The 26,060-nt window shown below is 42.7% G+C and overlaps 1 protein-coding gene across 3 annotated transcripts in view; it reads left to right on the top strand.

Moving 5' to 3' along the window:
- PSD3 (pleckstrin and Sec7 domain containing 3) overlaps positions 1 to 26,060 on the top strand; it is a 741,896-nt gene that overhangs the window by 159,868 nt on the left and 555,968 nt on the right. The window lies entirely within an intron of this gene.

Raw genomic sequence — 26,060 nt, 5'->3', positions numbered from 1 at the left:
TAGTTATATTACAGAAGACGAGAGATTCAGCAGAATTGGGTGTTAGGTGAGTATAACTGTGTTTGTTATTTGTAAATAAAAATGGAAACCTGGGTTTTGTTTTATTTCTAATAAAAGAGTTTATACTTGCTGTGTTCTTATTTACCATATACCTATGGGTTTAGTATTGGAGAGGTTTCTTATAGATGCCTCTCCATTACTAAGCCGTTGGCTTGATGTTACCTGACTATACAAAGTTGACATCAACCCCACAAATAGGAACCCCACTTGCCACCGCTATAGTGCAAGTGGGAATAGCCGGTCAAAGCGCCAGAATTGGTGAATCTTATATAGATGTACTGTACCTTTTCTGAGCAGCTGCGAGCAGCTATTTTTAGGCTTGGGGGGGTCAATATCAATGACCCCTTACCAGCCTGAGAATACCAGCCCCCAGCTGTCTGCTTTAGCAAGGCTGGTTGTCAGAAATGAGGGATCCCACACCGTATTTTTAAATTATTTAAATAATTAAGAAAAAACAGCTTGGGGACCCCTCTATTCTTGATAACCAGCCTTGCTAACGCTGACAGCTGAGGGTTGCAGCCCCCAACTGTCAGTTTTGCCTGGCTGCTTAAAGAAAATACAGGGGAACCCACGCTGGGTTTCTCATTTATTTATAGCACAGGCGGCAGGTGATGAATACTCCCATCAACTGCTCCTGCTGTCACTGTTATTAGCAGCAGCAGGTGTAGGCTGATGGGAGTAATAGTCCTATAAGCCACCGCCTGCTGTCATTGTTATCACTTGAATATAACTCTCATCATTCTCCCCTGCTATGCTGATCACCGGCAGAATGATGAGAGCCATCTTCAGCACCTGTGCCGGGAAACAGTGCTTACTGTAGCGCTTCTTCCCTGGCGCCGATGTGTGTCACATGGATGACATGCCTGTGTGTTATCCGTGTGCACGTGTGCGGGGAGTTTTGGGGCCCGTGCTGACGGTAAAAAATGGACATCTCAGCGTGTTTTGCCCATAGACACACTGTGGAAACACATGGACGTGTGCACAGACCCATTCACTTGAATGGGTCTAAGTGTGTCAGTGTCTCTCGTACATGTGAAAATTGTCATCACAAGTACCGGAGACACAGAAGTGTGAAAGAGTCTAAAACTACTTTTGAGGCACAGTGCACAGCTCAGAATGAAAGAAGCGCCATACTGGAGTTCGGATTTTGCTGGACTGGTTTGAGAGTGCCATGTCACATTGCTAGAGCCCCTGAGGTTCAAGACCAGCAAAATCCCCCATAAGTAACCCCATTTTACAAACTACACTTCTCAATGAATTCATCTACGGGTGCAGTGATTATATTGACACCACAAGTGTGTCACAGAATTTTATATCATTGGGCAGTGAAGAAAAAATAATTACAATTTTACCACCAAGATTGTGTGTTAGCCCCATATTTTACATTTTCATACTGCTAAATGGGTAAAAATGGCACCAAAATTTGTCCTAACAATTTCTGCAGAATGTAGAAATACCCCATATATTGGCTGTACAGTACTACTTTTCCATACGGAGAGCATACATTGTAGTGCCTAGTATGTTGTAGTCACCATTACGTTATGCCCAGTTCGTGCTTCTGGAGACATGCATCCATAAATTAGACGGGCTCTCATCGCTACAGAAATGCCAAACATGTAGATGCTATATGTGGTTTAAACACACTGTGGGGCTCAGACGGGAGAGAGTGGCATTTGGATTTGGGAGTGCAGAATTCACTGGATTTCTTTTGGGGGTGAGGTGCCATATCGCTTTTCCAGAGCCTTTGCACTACATGTAACGTGGAAGCCTCTTATATTTCTGTTAACAGGTGACCTACATGAGTGGGGACTTGCTACTTTTGTGGATTGAGTTGAAGCTTTTATTGGGAACATTTTACATAACATTTAGGATCACATTTATCCAGCACTCTACGCTGACCACTTACTTTGAGGGTTCCAAATAAATCTCCGAGTGACTTGACAGATGAAACTCCCTAGGGATCAATTCACTATAATGAGGCAGAAGGAGTTACGCCTCAGGACGCATGCAGAAGTAGTCAGAGCGTAGGTGGAGCTTAAGGGAAGAAGTACGCAGACCAGCCAAACGCTAATGCGAACCTGGCCTAAGATGTCAGATTGCAGATATCAAGGTATGAATTAATTCAGATTCCTATAACCTGCATTCCCATATAGACGTGTTAAGGAAGTTAATTCTACTAACATTTTACTTCTCATTAAAAAGAATCAGTCTGTCATTTGATTCATGCTGCCCAAACCACAGGCTGCACGATTGTAGACAGGTTTGTTTTTCTATGAAAAAGCAGCGGCATTTCATCAAAACCATAATTTGAAAACCTGACCGGGGACTTTGGGCATAGACAAGACTAGTGTGTGTATATATAGGGAGAGAACTGTCAATTACCTGCTGCAACACGGGAAGAAGCCGGCCAGGGGTGGCGCCGGACTAGTCTTTGTCTCTCCCTATAGTCCCCTGCTGGCTCTTCAAAGGATAGCTTCTCATAATTATCGAAGAAACTCAGAGAAAAACATTTCTGGCTACAATCACTCAGTCAGACTTTGGTTCATGCTGCCCGTGGTTTGGGAAGCCTGAATCGACAGATCAGTTCCTTTTCACATTATCTAAAAATATCTTGGTTCATCTTCTTTGTAGATCGCCACAGCGCATTTTTCTTGTTTGGCTCCCACACTTTGATTACATGATGGCTGGCAGAGGACATTTTTCTCACTAGGTCCTCTGCTATAAGCTGTTACGTACGTGTGTCTTTATATAATCCATAGATTCATATCATGAAGCCTCATGAAATGACATAGTATTTAGCTAGATGAGTATGCCTACCCTTCCCCCACCCTCAGATTATATAAAGTTATCCGGTTATTGGTATTTCGGACGTATGGCGCTGCCTTGTTGATAGACCAACAGTAGCATGTTTGGGAGTACACATTTCCGTTATCTAACCTCTTCATTTGTCCTTATGGGAAGAACACGCGCTGATAAATCTGTCATTGTTCTTAGCCATCCATCTGTCCAGCTGCCAGCCAGTCACTTCCATGCCTTTTGCTGACGAGGTAGAGGGCTCTGTCATCCCTAATTGTCGCGAGTGTTATTACTTGCTCCCTTGGAAATCTTAAGTGGTTTGGGGCGGTTCTCGCCTGTGTTCAGCTAAGTGCTAAGATATGAGTAAACTACTAGCTGTCAGTGTGCTGTGTCCTAGGTATGACTAATCTCTAAGAGCTAGCAGTTAGCGAATGCCGGGTCACCACTGTCAGGTCAAGTGTCAATCAATGTGTTAGAATGAATGGTGGACTGCAGAAGCCAAGAAGTGGAAAGTATTGTGAAGCCGCAATTTAATAAAACGTATTGTTCCTTTTCCTGGGTACTATGCGTCTGTTTTATATGGTGATAATAATACACAAAGTCATGTCCTCAGCAGTGAACAAACAAAAACAAGGCTTTAAGGGCTCAATCACAATCATTTATTGGCCCAGGCTGGAAGACAATGCCAGGGTAGAGAAGTATCCAAAAAAGTTGGTAGGGCTCTGTCCATCCTCCCTTTTTTGCTTTCTGTCGGAGGCATGCAGGACTATTTTCCAATATATTAATCTGTTAAAATGCTATCTCATATGTCACTGTATAGGCGTAGAGCAGTATAAGATACCAATAGGCTTCCACAGTAAAAAATAACTGTATGTCTCAGTATAGGAACCTGTAGGAAATGCATATAATATACACAGATGATATTTGATTGCGTTTAATTCTTTTATCATGTGGGAGTATCTGCAGCAAAAACTCTTATTAAAGGGAACCTGTCACCTGAATTTGGCGGGACCGGTTTTGGGTCATATGGGCGGAGTTTTTGGGTGTTTGATTCACCCTTTCCTTACCCGCTGGCTGCATGCTGGCCGCAATATTGGATTGAAGTTCATTCTCTGTCCTCTGGAGTACACGCCTGCGCAAGGCAATATTGGCGTGTACTACGGAGGACACAGCATGAACTTTAATCCAATATTGCGGTGTCAGGTGACAGGTTCCCTTTAAGCACATATGGAATTAGCAGTGACATATCTGTCATTTCTGCTAAGGCTCGTACACACGACCATTTAAGTTGGACTAGTGCTATTCATCGTTTTGAAGGAAAACCCTCATCCCCATGTTATTCTATGAGGTTGTGGACTTGTCCAATTTTTTTTGCCAGACCGAAAAAAAATCGCAGCATGCTCGATTTGCCTCCGAGAATTGGGTGGCACTCACACATTCATGCTTATGGGTCCTTGTAAAAAAACCAGACCACACTCGGATGAAGTCCGATTTAATTGCCTGACATAATGGAGAAGTGGAGAAAATTTTTTTTCTCTCCACCTCTGAGAAAATCGGATCTCACTCAAGTGTGTATATCATAATTGGACTGATTTTTCTCTGATGGAGACAAAACAGTTGTCTGCACCTAACTTTATAGTGTGCAATAGCTTTTTTTGACAGCACTTGCAAAATTAGAATATGTACCTTTTTTCGATAGCACTGCAGCAAGCAGTAATGTTATAGGGAATCTGTCACTAGGTTTTTGCTGTCATCTGAGAGCTGCATGATGTAGGGGCAGAGACCTGGATTCCAGCTATATGTCATTTAGGCTAGGTTTACATTTGCGGTTGAGTCCGCAGCGTTTCATACGCAACCGTAAACGCATGGCTAAACGCATGCAAACGCATGATAACGCTGCATTTTTTCTCCCCATCAACTTACGCATGACGGATAAAAAAACCCGCAACATTTGACGCCCCAAAAATTCTAACATGGTGCGTCAGCTGCACACCGCGAAAAAACGCATGCGTAAGCAAATGCGGGCAAACGCATGCAAACTTATGCACCTGCGTCTACAATGTTAAAGATAGGAAATCAAGACGCATGTGGACGTATGCGTCAGAAACACTGACGCAACCGCAAATGTGAAACCAGACTTAGGGTACTGTCACACAGTGGCACTTTTGTCGCTACGACGGTACGATCCGTGACGTTCCAGCGATATCCATACGATATCGCTGTGTCTGACACGCAGCAGCGATCAGGGACCCTGCTGAGAATCGTACGTCGTAGCAGATCGTTTGGAACTTTCTTTCGTCGCTGGATCTCCCGCTGTCATCGCTGGATCGTTGTGTGTGACAGCGATCCAGCGATGCGTTCGCTTGTAACCAGGGTAAACATCGGGTTACTAAGCGCAGGGCCGCGCTTAGTAACCCGATGTTTACCGTGGTTACCAGCGTAAAAGTAAAAAAAAAAAAAACAGTACATACTTACATTCCGGTGTATGTCCCCCGGCGTTCTGCTTCTCTGCACTGTGAGCGCCGGCCGGCCGGAAAGCGAGCACAGCGGTGACGTCACTGCTGTGCTTTCCGGCTGGCGCAGACACAGTGCAGAGAAGCAGAACGCCGGGGGACAGACACCGGAATGTGAGTATGTACTGTTTGTTTTTTTTTTACTTTTACGCTGGTAACCACGGTAAACATCGGGTTACTAAGCGCGGCCATGTGCTTAGTAACCCGATGTTTACCCTGGTTACCCGGGGACTTCGGCATCGTTGGTCGCTGGTGAGCTGACTGTGTGACAGCTCCCCAGCGACCACACAACCACTTACCAACGATCACGGCCAGGTCGTATCGCAGGTCGTGATCGTTGGTAAATCGTATAGTGTGACAGTACCCTTACTGAGCTGCTTGCTATTATTTTGTTAGAATCACTGTTTTATCTGCTGCAGATCTACAGATTCTCTGAAAGCTGAGCTCTGTATAAACCTGCTCCCACACCAATGATAGGCAGCTTTATGTGTATACTACACTGCTCAAAAAAATAAAGGGAACACTTAAAGGGAACCTGTCACCCCCAAAATCGAAGGTGAGCTAAGCCCATCAGCATCAGGGACTTATCTACAGCATTCTGTAATGCTGTAGATAAACTCCCTATGTATCCTGAAAGATGAGAAAAAGAGGTTAGATTATACTTACCCAGGGGCGGTCCCGGTCCGGTTCTGGTCTGATGGGCATCGCGGTCCGGTCCGGGGCGTCCCATCTTCTTACGATGACATCCTCTTCTTGTCTTCACAATGCGGCTCAGGCGCAGGCGTACTTTGTCTGCCCTGTTGAGGGCAGAGCAAAGTATTGCAGTGCGCAGGCGCCGGGAAAGGTTAGAGAGACCAGGCGCCTCAACAGGGCAGACAAAGTACGCCTGCGCCGGAGCTATGCGCGATTCACATAGTGACCTCTGTCGCTCCAAACGTGCGCTGACGTGAACAGGACTCCCCTGCTGCATCCAGGCTACCCAATTAAACCTATTGGAACCAGTAGAGACAGGATATACACTTCTCTCTATACCAGTATATATGTTCTGATGAAGGTCCGGATGTGGACCGAAAACGTTTAACTTGCCTGTATGGTTGCACATCAATAAATAATTTTTTCTTTGCACAACAAAATTCATTAGAGTGCCAAATTCTTTCTGATTTGGGACTATTTTGGGCTGGATACCCTACTTGAGCACCTATTCCATACATTACTAAGAGTGCCGTGTTGCTCCATTCCATATTGCCTTTTTCCCGTAAATCAGACCACTCCCGAACTTGTGATGTGACTTTGTCATGGCTCGGTTTGGGGATTTGACCAGGTGACCTATTGCTCCGTAGTCAGTTCTCTTGTTTGCTTAGTTACTGCCTTTTTCATTCCTGCCCTTTTGCTGATGGTTCCTATTGCCTTTATTTTTCCTTTCTGAGTTTGCCCCTCTTCAGGTGTTTCTCATTGTCCTGTTTTAGTTGCCCTATCACATTCTGAGTTGTGCTATATTTATTCTCCTTCACTACACTTCCTTGCTGGCTATACTTCTAAGTGAAGTAGGGCTAATGAGTTCCACCCCTTCAGTGAAGCAATTTTCTGTGCTATGCAAAGACTGTTTGTATTTCTGCTATGCGTTTATATGTCTGCATCCCCAGCACCTTTCCTTTCTCCTCAGTTAGGTTGGTGAGGCATTATCCTTGTGTAATTTATTATTCTACTTAGTTCTCCTTATTTCCCCATCATGCACATGTTTTAAGTTTCCTCACCCTGGATCATCGTATCCCTCTGCACACTTTCCCTCTCCTGGTTAGGTGTGCAGAGTGGTCTCCTCTCTGGTTCCTCAAGAGGTACAAGAAATCCGTCGACTGCCTTTTAGGGAGCCAGGTCTGAGGTGGTGTTCTTATTTGTGCAGCTAGGGATTGTCTAGTCTGTACAGGGACCAGTAGGGTGTGGGTGCTGCTTCTCTATGTTGTAGACTTAATTATTCCTGTCACCCGAGTATGAGTTATGTGCATAAAATTTTCAAAATTTCGGATAAAGGTGAGATCCCAAACAAAATTACCAAATATTCAACCACTGATGATTTTTGTTAACAACTTGTCTTTGAGAACACGAAGAGTCAGACATATCATCGGTGAAACCTGTGCAGTCGCAACGGGGCCCAATGGTTAAGGGGCACATTTCTATCTCCAGTCCAGGTGGAATTGTGCATTATGGTGAACCTTTGGACAACAAAAGGCCATATTCTGTTCTTGTTCTTGCGTGGGTTTTCTCTGGGTACTCCGGTTTCCTCCCACATTCCAAAGACATACTGATAGGGATTCTAGATTGTCAGCCCCATCGGGGACAGCAATGATAATGTGTGCAAATTGTAAAGCGCTGCGGAATATGTTAGCGCTATATAAAAATAAAGATTATTATTATTATTTTTATTGTACATGGGCCCTTTTCTGTCTGTGTCCGCCAGTGAGAACGCTTCATTGTTAAAGTATGCATGATGCTATCCTTTAGAGACCATTGCTGACCCACAGTCATGGTACTATCATTATAGTTGCTGCTGTGGCAAGTGTGGTCTGCTTTTTGAGAGCATGATTTGCTGATCTTGTGAACACCATATTCATTATAACAGATGTGGATGAGAATATGACTACTGGTATATAAATTACTTACAGCTTCTTTAATCAATTTACAAGTAGTAGTGGTAAGAACTTAGTCTACCTAATTTCATAGATTAGGAAAGGTTGTGTGGTTGATACAGTCCAGGTGCTGACCACAAATGGTCATCTGGGAGCAGAGGACTTTTATAATTTACCATGCATTGTCTGCCATGACTCGCTGCTGTATTTCCAAATGTCTATGAAGATCAGGTTAGCAAACTGTATGCTCAGTCTGATTAGACCCCCAGGCATAACAATATGCTTGACTCTTAAGCCCCCGTCTCACTAAGCGAGATCGCTAGCGAGATCGCTGCTGAGTCACAAGTTTTGTGACGCAACAGCGACCTCAGTAGCGATCTCGCTAAGTGTGACACGTAGCAGCGACCAGGCCCCTGCTGTGAGATCGCTGGTCGTGTCGGAATGGCCTGGACCTTTTTTTGATCGTTGAGGTCCCGCTGGGTAGCACACATCGCTGTGTTTGACACCTTACCAACGACCTCGTTGACGACTCAGACACTGAATCGTCATAATAGCTCCCATGTGACATCGTTGTACAGGTCGCTACGGGTCGCTGGTGAGATGTCAAACAGTGAGATCGCAGCTGCGATCGTTGGAAGATCTCACTGTTTGACATCTCACCAGCGACCACATAGCGACGCAGCAACGATCCCTGACAGGTCGTATCGTTGTCGGGATCGCTTTAGCGTCGCTAAGTGAGACGGGGCCTTTAGGTCTCTCATTATCATTTCCAAGGGTGTGGAATCTGTCCAGAATTGTACCAAGGCAGAGAGGGACTGAAGTCTTCAATGAAGTGACTGATTAGAGAATGTAAGCCCCCCCCGTGGCACAGTATGGGGGGGTCACATGGGAACACGGGCCCTACTAGTTAATTTACTTTGTTCTCTAAATTCATATACAGGTGTCCTGTGAAGCACCATTTAGGTCACCCTGTTATTGTGGGTCAAAGGTCAGCTGTTAGCTGTGTGTCACATACTGGTTATTTTTGGTTTTATCCAGCTTTTATGGCGCTCTTTTTATGCAAACTGATTGGTCAGTTAGTGTAAAGAGAGAGAAGAATTTTTCTATAAATATGCCAGTTTTCCTCGGTTTTGCCCATTACAGCGTTTTAGGAAGAAAGAAGATCCTGCCCTTCCTCCCTATTTTTTCTGTATCATTACCCTGTCGTGGTTGTTTATTTGTGGGTAAAGTCACCCGGTATATGGGTGGATTGGTTCGGTTAAGTTTCTATGGTGTTGGTTTATTCTTTATTTAAGTTATTCATGTAACCCTGAATAAACACCACGGCCATTGATTTCCAACTTGGGTGTCTGAGTTTTTATTTCGATAGGTTCTGTGTTACCATGCTGGTAGACCTTTATTTCATTTTTCATTTTTCTCCCAAATGTAAGATTCTCAGTTTTCAGCCTATCCAGATGTCCTATTTCCATTTAAAAGGAACCTTACAGGACAATTTTAGTTACGCTCAGTTTATTGTCATGCCCCCAATGCACTTCCAGGCTAATTTGCCATTTTGCTTTAAAGCTTATTTTCTCATCACTGGTACATAGGATGTCTACAAAACGGATATCATTGTATTCTTGAACTACTACCGAAGCAGTCATACCACTAGTCTATTAAAATCTTTCTGACAGATTCCTTTTAGGAGATGTGTACAGCACAATCTTCCCTGTGCGCATAAAAATGGGTCTGCTACCCATGGGCTGTGTTCAGTATTGCATCTCACCGTCCCTCTGCAGATGCTTTTGTGTAATCGAGACAACCCCTTTTAATGACTCTTACAATTTCCAGACTCGTTGAGTTAGAAATGTTCTCGCTGGTTTCCTGAATTTAGATTGCTTGCTGGTTTTCATGACAAAAGATGAAAAATTAGAGTAAGAACAGATCCCCCTAAGGCCTAATTCATTCACTGCATGATGTATGTTCCATATTGACAAGTTTTCTAAAATGGAATATATACCAGGAAGATAGAGATCCACAAGGTCCCCATCTCCTAGATCAGAAACTCACCATGACACCCATATCTAATCCATCGTATCTATTGAATTGTTAACATCCAGATTAAAACTAAATGTAAAATTTAAATATTGTTTTTATTATAGGTTTTTTATCCTTTACATTTCCCGGGACTAGCTTGGCAAGGACAAGTATCCTTGGAGATCATAACTATAGTGCCCTGTAGACACTTTGAGCATCCTAAAAGTGTTGTTTCATCTTCAGTGTGCTCCTAAGAGACTGTCAGCATTGATTTCACAGCAATGTCGCCCTGATTAAACCACACTGGAGATTGTATCTAGATAGCACTAATTGCATACATAAGATGCCAAATAATTTTATCATTTACAATAGTTTTCTATGTGTTTGACATGTGAGTGAACTGTACCACCACAGCAAACCCATTTTATTAAGGAGAAATCTGCCAAAAGCTCATTCTAAGAAACATTATGGATCGAAACGGATTGGCTCCCCGCCATAGTTTTATCAGTCGGCTATATCTAATATCACATAATGTATGTATGCTGGTAACATGGGATAATAGTTTCATTTATTGTAAGAGTGATCAATATTAGAGCAGTGATTCTCAACCGTTCTTACCTCGAGAGCCACATTTATCTCAGAAAGAGGGTCGAGAGCCACATCCAGAGCCCCCAAATAGTGACATCCAGCTCCTGCTCCCTTCTCCCCACATACAGTAGTAACACCCACAGCCCGCATTATCAGCATAATGACGGCCAGGGCTTCCACATGGGAATCATACCAAGACAGTATACTCGCCTCACCCCATTAGGTATTTTTTGCAACAAGCACTCCCACCACACTATCGGATCCATTTGGCAGTATCATCCTATGTCCAGTTTAGCATTTACATAATTTATCTCTCCAACCCAAAAGGGGCGTCTAGATCTGCTCTTCTTTGTGGGGCTACTCACAAAAGTCACCATCAGGAGTCCTGCTCTAAATAGTTGTGGGCAGACCTGGTGCTAATGCATCCAATTGACAGAAAGCCATGAGCCACACATCATTGTCCTGTGAGCCACATGTGGCTCCCGAGCCATAGGTTGGGGATCCCTGATTTATAGGAAGCTCATTTTGGACAATTTGGGGGAGTGAAATTCAGATTTGCTCATCTAAATGGGGTTATTTCTGCAGCAAGCACACACTTTTGTATAAGTCCTATTGAGGCGCATAGGATGGTCTCAGAAATTTCTGCAAACAAATCTGAGCTGTGTCAGTTCAGGGAAGCATTTTGTCTCCCGTTTCCCTCTTGTTGTTCTAGTTTTAGTATTTGCAAGTCAAGCGTTTAAAATGGGACAGCTGCACAAAGCGCTCCTTATACCGTGTCATTCCAAATTTGTTTAGCCTGATAAATAAAAAAAAGTAAGCTGCATCTGATTAGATGCTCCAACGATTTGTGAACCTGTGAAATTGGCTAACGGCACCATTTGTTATTTACTAGGAATAACAAAAAAAGGACTGGATTCATGTCCACATGCTTGCACAGTACACAAAGTCAATAGGGGCAGATAGACAAGACTTTCTGGGTCTTCCCTAAACTGCCCATTCTCAATACATAGCTGTCAGATGAATGGCTAGTTCTGCTCCATAAACCTGCACTTTCGGCTTACCTCTGTTTCTCATTATTACACCCATGGGCATGATGCTCAGACAACCACCCTAAGGCCTAAATCAGACATTAGTGATTTTCACGTATGCATAAAAACAGTCCAAGTGTCATCAGTGATTTTCACGTATTGAGACATAAGTAAATTAAAAAGCTTCTGCTATTCATTACATTGTTAATAACGGACCGCACACGGACTGCACACAGATGCCATCTCTGTGCAGTCTGTGATTCTCACGGATCCGTAGGCTTCAATAAGTAATTTTGATCCAAAAAACAGATGTGTTCCCATGACATGATTGTTTGTAGACACATGGTCTACAAAAAACCAAGAACAGCCCCATAGACTATAATAGGTACATGTTCTAGCTGTGAAAAAGTCAGACAGTAAGTGGCTCATGGACATACATTTTTGGATGTATTTCTCTACATTTATGTACAGAGTATAAAATATATGCTAAAATTTGTAAAAAAAATAAATATTGTACAAAATTAGTTCTTTAACAGCTTATTTTTCCCAAAAATACCCACTAAACCTCTAAATGGGAACCTAAGGAGATGTTTTATTATATATTCTATGTGATTTTTTTTGTTATCGTTTTGGCATCTCAAATTTTCTGCAAAAGCCGAATGGGGGATGAAATACATTAAAGCAAAGAAATGTGCCTCGAACCACAGATTGTACATTTCTACAATGTCTTTGCATTGGTTCCTGAAAAAAAGCTCAGTAAAATATTAATTACACCTCTAGATCAATAGCTTATGGAGGTTGTCCGACTTCCCAAAAATATTTTTTTAAAGGATGGGATGGTAACAAAATAATAGAAGATACGCCTACTGGTTTTAATCGCTGTCACCCAAACGTAGGACACTAAGGGCAGATTTGGCCATTTGATCCTTAAGTATAGTTGGGCATATTGACTTGTTGTAGTCCATTCCATTGGCCAGGTCAGCAGTCTCTGTCCGCTGGACGGGAGTCCCAGCCAGCATGGCTTTTTTATTAGCTGGGTTGGCGGGACGTAATGTTTGTAGCATGGTGCACAGATGATGTCACAGCAACCCAGCTAATCAAAGGCCTCACACAGGAAAGTAAGAGATTTATGTGCTTCCCATCCAGCAGCCACCAAAAACTACCGACCTAGCTGACCAGAGTCCGACAAATCGATCCGGCCAACTCTACCATTAAGGCCTGTGATTGCTGCCAATCATAGGCCTCAGCAATCAGGTGACTGAGGAATAGGGCGTCATTATTTCCTGTCCCAGAAGAGACCACTAGAATCCCAACTGGTGGGTTCTGACAGTGTTTGTCACATCGTTATTATTGCCATTGTCTTTTAGTTAAAAATGCTGTGACCTCGTTTTACTTTAACCCCTTTCCAACATAACCACTTTGCCATTTTTTTTCAATATTTTTTTTGTCTCTCCTCCAAAAGCCATAACTTTTTGAAACTACTCTTCATAATATTGCTTTGTACTAATACAGTATATTCTTAGAATTATAACTTGTTTTATTTTTTGAGGTGAGCTGTAGTAGAACACCAGTGGTACTGCTCGTGATCACTGAGGCAACTGATCGTCTGCAGCAGTCACATGCCAACAGCTTGTAAGTAAAGAGTTAGGCTGGGTTTACATGACAGAAAAATGTCTCGTGCCAGTGCAATTCTGTGTGACAAGTCACGAGACCAAAAACTTTTGTGCAACTTGTCTGCGACTGTTTTAGAGCTGTAAATAGCATCTCAGACAAGACACTTATAAGTAGCACACAACTTAATTTAAAGCCTATGGGAAGAGTGTCACATGACTGGTGACCAGCAGCAGAAAATCCACATTTTGAAGCAAATGCAACTTTGTGGCTCAGTCACTGGGCTACATGTGTCGTCGACACTGAAATTACACACATTGCAATGTTGGATATAATGATTTCCTATACCCAGACTGTGACACGGAGAGGCAAATGTCTCCAAATGTGTTGGATTTTCTGTGGCAAGCGTCACACTTGCCATAGGCTTTGATGCATGTCTGTTTTATGTACAGCGAAATCTCAGCTCTAAAAAATGTGGCAGGAAGCAAGTCTCAGTCCCCTGTTGTGCGACACGTGTAACCCTAATCCTAAGGTGCCGGCACTTTCATGTAAAGAAGAGGTGAACATACACTCCCTGACAGAAGTTATGTCTCTAATCCATGTTACGTAAATAAAAGCTAATAACCTGATGTTAAATTCATCCATTGGTTGTACAAATTATTCTTTTGAAAACTGAAACCCTCCGAAATGTGGTTTAGGTTAAAAAAAAATAAATTGGCATCAATGCGGAAATATTGATCAATTTAAGGACACAGAATGGTCAGATTTTGGCAAGACAAAAGTTTTGTCGCCCACAGAAAGTAATGTGATATTCAAACAAATAATTTACTTAACATACAAATATATGTTGCATAACATTGGTGAATGAAGTTGTGGTGCTATAAGAGTCATATTTAATATTTTGTGTGACTTCCATGAGCTTGAAGGACTGCATCCATGCGGTTCAACAAAGATCATACAATTTATTAATGAAGTCATCAGGAATAGGAAAGAATGCAGTCTTCCATGCCTCCAAGAGTTCATCTAGATTCTTTGGTTTTGTCTTCCAAGCTTCCTCTTTTATCCTACCTCAAACATGCTCAATGATGTTCATGTCTGGTGACTGGGCTGGCCAGTCCTTGAGCACCTTGATCTTTTTTGCCTGGAGGAACATTGTTGTAGAGATGGATGTATGAGATGGAGCACCATCCTGCTGCAGAATTTGACCCCTTTTATGACTTGGAATATAAGAGGTAGCTAATACGTCTTGATATTTTAGGCTATTGATATTGCCTTCCACCTTGCAAATGTTTCGCACACCCCCATACTGAATGTAACCCCAGACCATGATCTTTCCACCACAAATTTAACTGTTTTCTGGGTGTATTTTGGATCCATACGGGCTCCAGTAGGTCTCCTGCAGTATTTGCGGCAGCTGTGGTGTAATTCTACTGAAGATTCATCAGAGAAATCCACCTTCTGCCACTTTTACAGCGTCCATCTGTTTAGCATGCTGTGGGACTTTGCAAGTAACACGGTTTTTTATTTGCCTTTTGTTTAGTGTTGGCTTTTGGGCACTGACGTTCCTCCTGAGCAGTTGTCTTGCGGGGTCTGCCAGACCTGGGCTTGTCAAACACATCAATAGTCTCTTCAAATCTTTTTTTAATTCTTTGTACTTGACGCTGAGACACATTAAAGGTGCCAGTAACCACCTCTGCAGTGGAGCTGGTCTTCAGCCTCTTGATAATCCAGGCTTTGGACACAGGGTGGAATTTTGGCATGTTGCCAGAGCTCAACTTGCAGTTCAAGTGAAGGTCTGGGGTGCTGGGTTTCTTTTTATACACACACACTAATTAACCGATCATTTACTGAGCACAGGTGAGGATGTAAACTAGAATTGGGTGCATTATATGACCAGGCAACAAACCTTTTGCCAAAATCTGACCATTTTGTGTCCATTAACTGATCAATATTTCTGCATTGATGCCAATTTATTTTCTTAACCTAAACCACAATTCGAAGGGTTTCAGCTTTCTGAAGAATAATTTACACAACCAATGGACGAATTTAACATCAGGTTATAAGCTTTTATTTACATAACATGGATAAGCGACATAACTTCTGTCAGGGAGTGTAGGTCCTTTTTTGCTACTTCACATTTGACTCTTTTTCTGGGATAACCCCTTGAGAATGAATATGTCATAGCTCAGTGACCAAGCAATTAGACTCTTTTTCCATGAACTGAGTTCTTTGTGGACCCGTCTCTGAATGTTTGCATAGACGATTATTTAAAGCTATGCATTTCTACACTCTGGTAAATATTAGTCTCACATTCCAAGTTTCATGTGGGAATTCTAGCACGTTTCCAACCAAGAAAACCCCATGTGTTCCTAAGGATGAATGACTCCTTTGTACTGACACATTGGAGTCACCCAGTAGAGAAGGTTACATGTAGTATCTGTTGTGTAGATGCAGAGGAGCAGTCAGGCTGCATGGAAAGTCCCTATATATGCACCTTCTTGCCTCTTAGGACAATAGGTATACAGCCATATTTATGTAAGACGCTGTGATAGGCAATTTTCCCATCATCAATCCATTGTAAAATTGGCATGTGTTACACGCATCATTACAGGTTTGCCATGGATTCCCCCTTTGTATTGCTTGGAGAGGGTGACATTGGCTGTGCAATCCCATGACATTTCCACCACTGAATGGGCACGCTACAAAATTGAAAATACTTAGTGCGCCCTGATATCAAAGGAGATTTTTTTTTATATTTATTTCTGAAAATTACAACAAATGGAATTGTACAATAAATTGTTGCAGATTTTTGGAAATGTCTTTTTACAATTTGAGATTGTATTTCTACATGTAAGACACACAGTAATGCCAGGGCTACATGGTGACTTTTGACCACTCGTCAATTAAAATATTTTTCCAATCTTTGCATATGGATCACCTATTCTTGGGATGAGTCAATGATATCAGATCGGTGAGCGTCCAATAACCACCTCAACCCCCAATAATTGGCAGTTTTCAGCTCTGGCAGTGACCAGAATGGAACAGCACAGCTCTATAAACAGTGTAAGGCCGGAGTCACACTAGTGAGAAACTCGCACGAGTCTCGTATCTCAATACCCGGCACTGCCGCCGGCACTCGGGACCGGAAAGTGTGGCGGCATGTATTTCTATGCAGCTTAGCACTCGGGTCCAAGTGCCGGCGGCAGTGCCGAGGATTGAGATACGAGACTCGTGCGAATTTCTCGTGTGACCCCGGCCTTAGGTGTAGGGTCAAACGACCATTTTCTCCACATCTGAAAAAAACGGTCCAATTATTCTGATCAGAGTGTGATCAGAGCGGCATCAGTTTTTCTTGGGTGTGGAGAGAAAAAAAAGGTTCTCCACCTTCTCCATTCTGGCAGTGAAAATCGAACCACACTTGGATGCCATCAGAGAGCCGTCTGATTTTTTTCACTGACCCATAGACTTGCATTGCCTATTTTGATGTGACACTTGGATCAATATCAGACATGACTCCAATTTTTTTCTGCGGACCACACGGTGTGCACAACCCCATATAATATTATAGGTATGAGTGCTATCTGTGAAATCCAAGGAAAGCACTAGTCCCAGAAAATCGGTCGTGTGCACGAGCCCTAATGGCTGTTCTCAGGTTCTGAAGCTCAGCTCTTATTGAAGTGAATGGGGACTAGACTGCAATATTCAGCAACGGCCACCTCCGTACCGTACATAGCCATGCTGTTCTTGCTTCATACCCTGTTTATACAGCCGCTGCCAAAGCTCAGAACTACTGATCATGTGCTGGGGGTCAGACCCCCACCAATCGGATACTGGCCTATCCTTTAAAGAGAGGCTATTATAAATAATTAACTATTGTTTTTTATGTTCCATGTATTTAAAAGAAAACATTGTTTTTTTTCATAATACTCTCTTTTAAAAAAAAATAAAATGAGTAACCTTGCAATTTTCTCAATGGCCACTGAAGCTTTTTTTAGACTCCTACTTCTGCTCTTTTCAGGAAATGTTTTCAGCAATTTCTTTATCAGCAGAGACAGGATTACAACAACAGGTAACACCTTTATACACTGCTGATAACACAGGATCCACCAATCAGAATATCTGATGTCACAGCTGACTCTGCTCTCCCTCCCTTCACAATGACCTTTGCACACACCCATTAGAGACTTAAATACAAAAGATAGAGTCAGGGTTTAACCATTGTGGCTAATGTAGATGTGCTCTTTCCTGAAACAATAGGAAGTTAAAGTCTAAAAAAGACCCAGTGGCGTTTAATTCAGATTGTGCTATGCAATAAAAATAGTGAAACATGTCTAACAATACACTTAAAGAGGTTGTTTCATTGATGACCTATCTTTAGGATAGGTCATCAATGTCTGATCAGTCGGGGTCTGACATCCTGCAACCACGTTGATCGGCTGTTACCGATGTTGGCAGCCCCCAGCTGGAAGTACTCATTTGTGGAGCTGCTTCCTCTTCTGTTAGTAGCCGAGGCTGGATACTACACAGCTGCCTCCTTTTCAAAGCAACAGGAGGTGGATGTGTAGTGCCATGCGGCGGCCATTATCACAAGTGAGTATTTCCAGCCACTGATGACAGGTCATCGGTGGGAGTGCCAGATGTCAGACCCCGGCCGATCAGACATTGATGACCAACCGTAAGAGTGTCGGGACCACACTCAGTCAGAGCAGCCTTTGGAAGTGGGGAATCACCAGAAATAATACACAAGACACGTCTCGTATAGTATATCACTGGGAAGCCTCTGAAGCACGCCTGCCTAAAGGTGCTATCCCCTCTTTATATAGTTGTACAGGTAGTTTCAGTGGTTATACAAGTTTTGCTTGTTTAAATAAAGAGAGAAAAGAGAAGACAAAAAAAAACAGTTTCGGCTATGTGATAGTTTCACAACAAACAAAACAGTACAGTTTCGCCTAAGTGGCAGTTTCACAAACAAAAAATAGGATTTCACACTATGGCTAAAATGTCCTTGAATGGACAGGTCAATATTGATCACAAATTCTTTTTGGTTCATTGAGGTAACCATTTTTGTTCCGCTCTTCACAATCCCCCCTTTGACATATTCCATTCAAAACCTTGTCGTATAGACGATTATTTTAGTCATTCTTTTTGTGATATTACAAAAAAAAACCTTTATATTCTCGCATCCATTACACAAAATTTATTTGTGCATACCGAGATACCCTTGAGTACAACCTTGAATAATACATATATAATTACAATAACTATAACTGTATGTATTAGGCTTTGCATAATCCCGGTAACCCACCCACCGATCCCCCTGAACCAATTGGCCGGGTTAAGAAAAGAAAAGGTATCTGACCACCAGCTATCCTTATTTTGGTCATTGTCTTTGTCATACTGATCCCTGAGTCGTTGTATGTCTTCTAATTTAAATCTCATACTCATAGTACTATTCGGGTCTATATAATGACAGCAGGTGGGTCCGATGATTTGACACATACCCCCTTGTGAGGCAGTTAGGTAATCCAATACCAGGGTATGTTGGTTAGTGACTATTATAAGCTGATTCTGTACAGCTATACTAGTATTTAATATGTCCAATATATCCCAAATCTGGTCATCTAGATAATCCGTGGCTCTAACTAATTTATCCCACATCTGTGTTAACATAGGATAAATAAAAATGGTACTAGCAATTTTGTTGGGAATTCCCATTTGTACTATATGTGGCCTCCCCGAGGGACGTGGTGAGTTATCTGCAGCTCTTTTATACAGTGTGTGCTTGGGCACGGCTTGCATATTCACTTGTTTGTTCAAAATTATGAAAGTAGCCGGGGTTAGGCGTCCTAATGTACAAGTACCCTTTATTCCTACGGGAAGCCATTTATATGCTCCTTCTCCGCATATCCAAAATGTACCCTCAGGCAGATCCCACAAAGCTGAGTGCTGCAATACCAATCTTTGAGCCAAATCCACAAAACTAGATACATTCTGAAGCATACACCAAGAGGGTTTTTGTCCCAAGGGGCTACAGTACCCGGCTGCGGGATTCCCACATACATGCATTCCGTTGACATACTCATCGGATTCATTACAAACCAGGTTCCCCGGCTTACTTGTACAACTGTTTGCATCACCTTGGGGGAACAACTCGGAATGTTCCCATTTTCTATTATGTATGTACCTTTCCAATACTGTAGGTTTGAAAGCATCAGAGGAAGGGGTGGTTGTACTGAAACTGAGCTGTAGATTTTCAGTGGGGACCTGTCCTAAATCAGTTAATCCAGTCTTATTCCTAGGTACCCATGCTCCTCCTCTGAGTGCTAAATATTGTAAGTTGCCTATTTTTCCTGTAAGATTGCCCTGCCACCAAGGAAATTCTACCCATCCCACAACTGGTATGGCGATTGTAGTATTCCATAGTCTAGAATTGCCAGGTTGGTTGTTGGCCAGGTTGTCTGAACAATTAGGCCAAGCGAATATTTCTTCAGCTGACACGGGAACTGATAGAAAAGGTATACTTGTGGCTGATACTGGTGAATGGGTACAGATCCAACAATCTGCCAGGGGTTGCGTATTATTTAACAAATCATGCACTAATTTTCTATGATGTTGTACGAATCTATTGTTCAAAGGGGCTAGAGAATTCAATCTTTCCCATGCCTCCGTTGAGGTTAACATTATTAACATCAATATCATGAGTCTTATACTGCTTTTTTGCAATGGCTTGCATGTATCCATGATGCCTTTCCTTCAAGCTTGACTGCTGTTGGAGTTGTTAACAGGACTTGGAAAGGTCCGTCAAATCTCGGTTCCAGAGTCTTTCTGGTGTGTCTTTTCACGTAGATTTGATCACCAGGTTCCAACTTGTGGCCTCCTGCGAGATTTTCTGGATCTGGAAGGGAAGCAAAAACTTGCGAATGCACTTTAGTTAAACGTTTTTGTAATTCTTGTACATAAGCAGTTAAAGTCTCAGTATTCAACATCAGTTGTTGTGGAAAATAACAACCCAAATTTGCTGCTCTACCAAAAAGAATCTGTGGTGACAGCTTAGCCTTCCCCCTTGGGGCGTTTCGGATGGAATACAGGGCAAGTGGTAGACACTCGGTCCAAGGCTTTCCTGTTTCTGCCATGGCCTTCTGGATTTTTAATTTTATTGTTCCATTTAATCTTTCCACTTTACCTGAACTCTGTGGGTGATACGGAGTGTGAAACTGGTTTTCTACTCCCAACATTTTCATAACATTCTGGAATATTTCTCCAGTAAAATGGGTACCCCTATCTGACTCGATCACCTCAGGCATGCCGTAACGGGGTATCAGTTCATGTGCTATTTTAATGGCAGTAGTTTTTGCTGAGGCTTTACGAACTGGATAAGCCTCTGGCCACCCTGAGAACATGTCCACACACACAAGCACATATTCGTATCCATTGTACCTAGGAAGCTGGATGTAGTCGATCTGGAGTCTTTGAAAGGGATACAGTGGTCTTACATGATGCTTGGTTGGGGTTTTAATGGTCTGACCTGGATTGTGTGCCAGGCATATAGCGCATGCAGCACACATGTTCCGAGCGAAATTACCAAAGCCTGGAGCCAACCACCTTTCTTTTACCTTGAGCGTCATACCGTTTGCCGATACATGCGTAGGTAGGTGGAGGTCACTCGCCACTGCGGGGTACCAGGCTCTGGGTAAACACAACAAAGTTCCTTTTTTCCATAATCCTTGCTGATCTTCTGCCCCTTTTTTCTGCCACTGCCCTCGTTCTTCGTCGTCTACCTGTTTCTGAGCTTCCTTCAATCTCTCCTCATCATCTTCAGAGCTATCTAGTGTGTGGGCATGATGTAAGGGTTTACGTGCTGCATGTTTTGCTGCTTTGTCGGCTTTATCGTTACCCCTGGCTTCCTCGGTGTCGAGTCTCACATGTGCAGCTACCTTTATCACCGCTATTTCTTTAGTTTCTTGTGCTGCCTCCAGAATCTGTCTAATGAGGGAGGCATGTTTAACAGGTTGGCCTGAAGCAGTCATATAACCTCTGGCTCTCCATATTGCGCCAAAATCGAAAATAATGCCATGTGCATATCTAGAATCAGTGTATATGTTTGCTGTCTGATCTTTGGCTATTTTTAGAGCTTCAACTAATGCCGTAAGTTCTGCTTCTTGTGCAGACTGATTAGCAGGGAGAGGTTCTGCTTTCAGCACTTCATGCTGAGTTACTACCGCATAACCTGTATGAAATTGTCCATTCATATCTGCATATCTACTGCCATCTATGAAAAGTTCAAACGTAGCATTACAGAGTGGCTTGTCACGTACATTACGTAAGCCCTGAGTCTCTTGTTCCATTAATTGTACACAATCATGCATTGACTCTGATGGGTCAAAGGAGTTGGAGAGTGCAGTTTCCTCAGGTATGGTACCCCCCTCAGACTCTAAAGGGAGCAAAGACGCGAGATTAAGAGTCTGAACCCTGGCAAAGGAAATGTTGGGCGGCAGTAGTAGGGAACATTGGAGACGGAGGTGTCTGGCCATTGAAATATGTTTAGGTTGGACCTGGTTAAGAATGCCATGTACATCATGAGTGGTCTGAACTAGAAGTGGGTGATCAAGAACAATCTCAGAAGCTTTATCTAATAACAGTGAAATTGCGGCTACTACTCTTACACAAGAAGGTGCGGCTCTAGCTACAGGGTCCAGATGAGCTGATATGTATGCCACAGGTCTCTGTTTGTTTCCATGTTTTTGTGTGAGCACCCCTGTAGCATGTGAGGATATCTCAGCTGCCATCAATTGAAAAGGTTTAGTGTAGTCTGGGAGTCCCAGAGCCGGAGCTGATACCAGTGCTGTTTTCAAAGAGGAAAATGACTGTTTAGCCTCTTCACTGAGTGAATATGGCGTGTTGGCAATACAGTCATATAAAGACTGCATGAGTTGACTTGCATGTATGATCCACTGTCTACAGTGTGAAACAATACCCAGGAAAGCACGCAGCTGTTTGTGATTCCTGGGTTCAAGCATGTTACGTATGGCTTCCGTACGTTGAGGTGTGAGGTGTCTGATGCCCTGTGATATGCAGTGACCTAAAAACACGACTGTTTGTTGACAAGCCTGGAGTTTCTGTCTATTTACTTTACAGCCTTCTTGCACTAGGAAAATTAAGAAATTAACAGTTGAGGTAACTGCCGTCTGCTCATCAGGGCAACAAATAAGTAAATCATCTACATACTGTAGAATGACTACTCCTGGTTCTGGGGTGAAATTTTTCAGCACGGTCTGCATTGCTTCAGAGTACAAAGTTGGTGAGTGTACCATACCTTGTGGCAATCTTGTCCATGCTAACTGTTTACCCTTGAATGTAAAGGCAAATGCCAACAGTTCTTATGTAGTGGCACAGAAAAAAATGCGTTTGATAAGTCAATTACCGTAAAATATGCAGCAGTGCTGGGAATTTGAGACAGTAAGGTATGAGGATTCGGTACCACAGGGGTGACCGGTGCCAAAACCTTATTGATTTCCCATAGGTCGTGCACCATGCGATATTTCACCATAGTTTCTTTGGAGGAAACTTTCTTTTTAACAGGATATAAGGGTGTATTGGTGGGTGACCTGATTTCTACCAAAACACCTTGTAACACATAATCCTGAATTTGTTGAGAAATCGCCAGTTCTTGCTGGGCGCTGATGGGGTATTGCCTAAGCTGAGGTAAAATGGTTCCCGGGGCAGTTTCTAACAGTATAGGAGCTACTGATAAGAATCCTACATCAGTGTCTCCTTTTGCCCATAGGCTGTCAGGAACCCGAGACAAGTCAATTTTTGCTTGTTGAGTGTAAATTTCGGGAAAATCCTCCATTGCCTGTATTCTAACATATTGTTCCAGAGTTTCTGCATCTTCAGGGATGGTCAGCATAACTGTGCCATTTTCTCTAAAATGGTTGTTTGCGTGCATTTTACTTAAGACATCAGTACCCAGCAAGCAGGTAGGTGCACCTTTAGCAAATAAAAATTTGGATACAAAGGTTTTAGGGCCAAAGCTCACATTTAAAGGTTTTGTAAAGGGCAACGCCTGAATTTTACCATCATACCCTTCTGCATATGTTACCTTTGAGGATATATTGTCAGGATATGGTAAAAAGTCTTGATTTAAAATGGAGGATGTTGCTCCCGTATCTATCAGAAAAGGTAAATTTTTACCCTCAACCTCAACTTGTATTATTGGTCTTCTAGAAGGAAGAGAGACCTGCATAACCTTCAGTCATTCTGAGCTGTCTGTTTGATCAGGCGCTGGGTTATTTATCCTATTTTTGGGTACAAAGGTTCCTGAATCTATATCTGCTTTTCTCTTCCTACATTCCCTTTGGAAATGTCCTGGCTTCTTACAGTAATGACAAGTAAACTTTTGATTAGCAGAGCCAGTATTAGCCTGTGCAATTCTTACTGGCTTAGAATTTTCTCTTAAGTCCATTTCTATCCCTACAGCTTTCTGTCTAGCCAGGTGTGGGTCTTCCAAGGTTCTCCAATCAGGGGTTGCGGCCTTAAGCTTTTCCTTCACTTTTGGAGACAATCCATCTATAAAGGTTTTTGTAACTAACCTCATCATTCCTGAAGCGGTTAGATCCATGCCTTCATCTCTGAAATTATTTTCTACACTTAGATAATATTCGTCTACTGATTGTCCAGATTTCTGAGCCACCACTCCCGTTGTTCCTCTCTGCCTCTGTTTTTCCCTCATGAAAACCATTAAGTGATCTACAAATTGCGTACCTGATTCTATCGTTTGTAAGGCACCATCTCCTGCCTGGGGCCTATGTACCTGTAGATTTGCTAATAGCTCCTGGAAGAGTCCAGGAGTCATTTTCATTCTACATAATTCTTCTCCATCTGCCCAAACTCCAGCGTGAGTCTGCATAATTTGCTGTATATATTGTGCAAATCTAACTGGACACTGGGTGGGATCTGGTGCGTTATGCAAGAGAGACATGCCTTCAGCGGGGGACCAAGGGAAATATTGTCGAGTTTGGTGATATCTAGTTCCCATTACTCCGTCAGCACCAGGTTCCCTAAAGGGTCTTGGTACTACCCTAACAGGGGCAAGTACAGCGCCATGTCTAGGTGTACCACAGGCTAGGCAATCATTTCTCCAGTCTGGATTTTGTTGTCCACAGTGCGGACATACCCATCCTCCTGGTCCGGCTAAACTTTGAGGTGGTGTTTGGAGAAAAGATGGGGCATGTGGGTTAAGGTATGGGGGTGGGGTGTTCTTATATTCCACATTTTGTTTTTCTCCATAGCCTGCGGGTCTAATACACCACTTTTTATTCTGTTGATTATATGTCCATCCCTCTTTTTCTGCTACCCTAGAGACATCAATCAACGCTTGGATCTAATCTATCCATTTCTTGTCTCTGATTATGCCTTTTTTTTTTCCTGAATTCCTTCCCATTTTTTTCTACTAAAGGCTTCTGCCTTAGTAACTCCAAACTTACTAAAAATCTTTCTCAGCCCCTTAGTGGCATCTTCACCACTTCTCTCCTTTATGATAGTATAGATATCTAATTCTTCTGGTTCCGACTTTGTTTGCTTATTCCCCATTTTCTTATCCTGAGCTTTTTTCTTTTCTTGCCCTAGGTGGCGTTTGGGTATGAGAATACCTCGTTACCTTCTTCCTAAGGAGCTAGGATGTTTAACGGCTTCTGCGTACCGTGCTGATGTAAGAAAATCCTGATTCCTACACCTATAGCAAACAACACAAATGCAACCAGAGGATCAAAATACAACGTATCTTGTCCCAGGCTAATTTATCTGTCCTGGGCTCATACTATCATACACTTATCCGTCACCAGGTTTTCGTCAAAGACAGGATCAGAGATTGAACATAGGCGCGGAGGTCTCCCCGAAAGGACGCAACCACGTTGCCCAGTGGGACAGTCACTTCTTCTGTTTCAACACCCTGGGCGGCTTATAGGGCTATTCCCAACTTCCACACACCTTTTATTCACATTCACTCTCATTCAATGCCGTACTCCGTGAGGTGGTCAATTCCTAAGTAGTTCAAGAACCCGAGCTATAGGTATCCTCCTCTACTAGAACTACCCGCTAAAGGACACGACACAGAAAATCTTACGGACAGTGCAGGGCAGATATAAGAGATCTAACAGTGTCTCTTACCTGGCCAGGTTTTTATTCATCTGCCGTCCATTATCCCAGATTCTCTTTTCGTTCGTATTCTGCCGGTGTTCTTGAAGGAGTACACAGACCTCGGGTCCCTGTTCAGGCGCCAGGAAATGTCGGGACCACACTCAGTCGGAGAAGCCTTTGGAAGTGGGGAATCACCAGAAATAATACACAAGACACGTCTCGTATAGTATATCACTGGGAAGCCTCTGAAGCACGCCTGCCTTCAAGGTGCTATCCCCTCTTTATATAGTTGTACAGGTAGTTTCAGTGGTTATACAAGTTTTGCTTGTTTAAACAAAGAGAGAAAAGAGAAGACAAAAAAAAACAGTTTCGGCTATGTGATAGTTTCACAACAAACAAAACAGTACAGTTTCGCCTAAGTGGCAGTTTCACAAACAAAAAATAGGATTTCACACTATGGCTAAAATGTCCTTGAATGGACAGGTCAATATTGATCACAAATTCTTTTTGGTTAATTGAGGTAACCATTTTTGTTCCGCTCTTCACAAGGGTAGGTCATCAATGAAAAAATAGTGGACTACGTCTTTAACACAAAATCCTGATTTAATCAGTAGGTGATCCTCTGATGACAGCTTCCATTTAAAGAGAGTGTCTCATGAAACACCAATTGAATGCAGTTGAGTTGTGCA

The sequence above is a fragment of the Ranitomeya variabilis genome, chromosome 1 (genome assembly GCF_051348905.1).
Source record: "Ranitomeya variabilis isolate aRanVar5 chromosome 1, aRanVar5.hap1, whole genome shotgun sequence".
Classification (NCBI taxonomy): domain Eukaryota; kingdom Metazoa; phylum Chordata; class Amphibia; order Anura; family Dendrobatidae; genus Ranitomeya; species Ranitomeya variabilis.
This window is presented reverse-complemented; position numbering and strand designations above follow the sequence as displayed.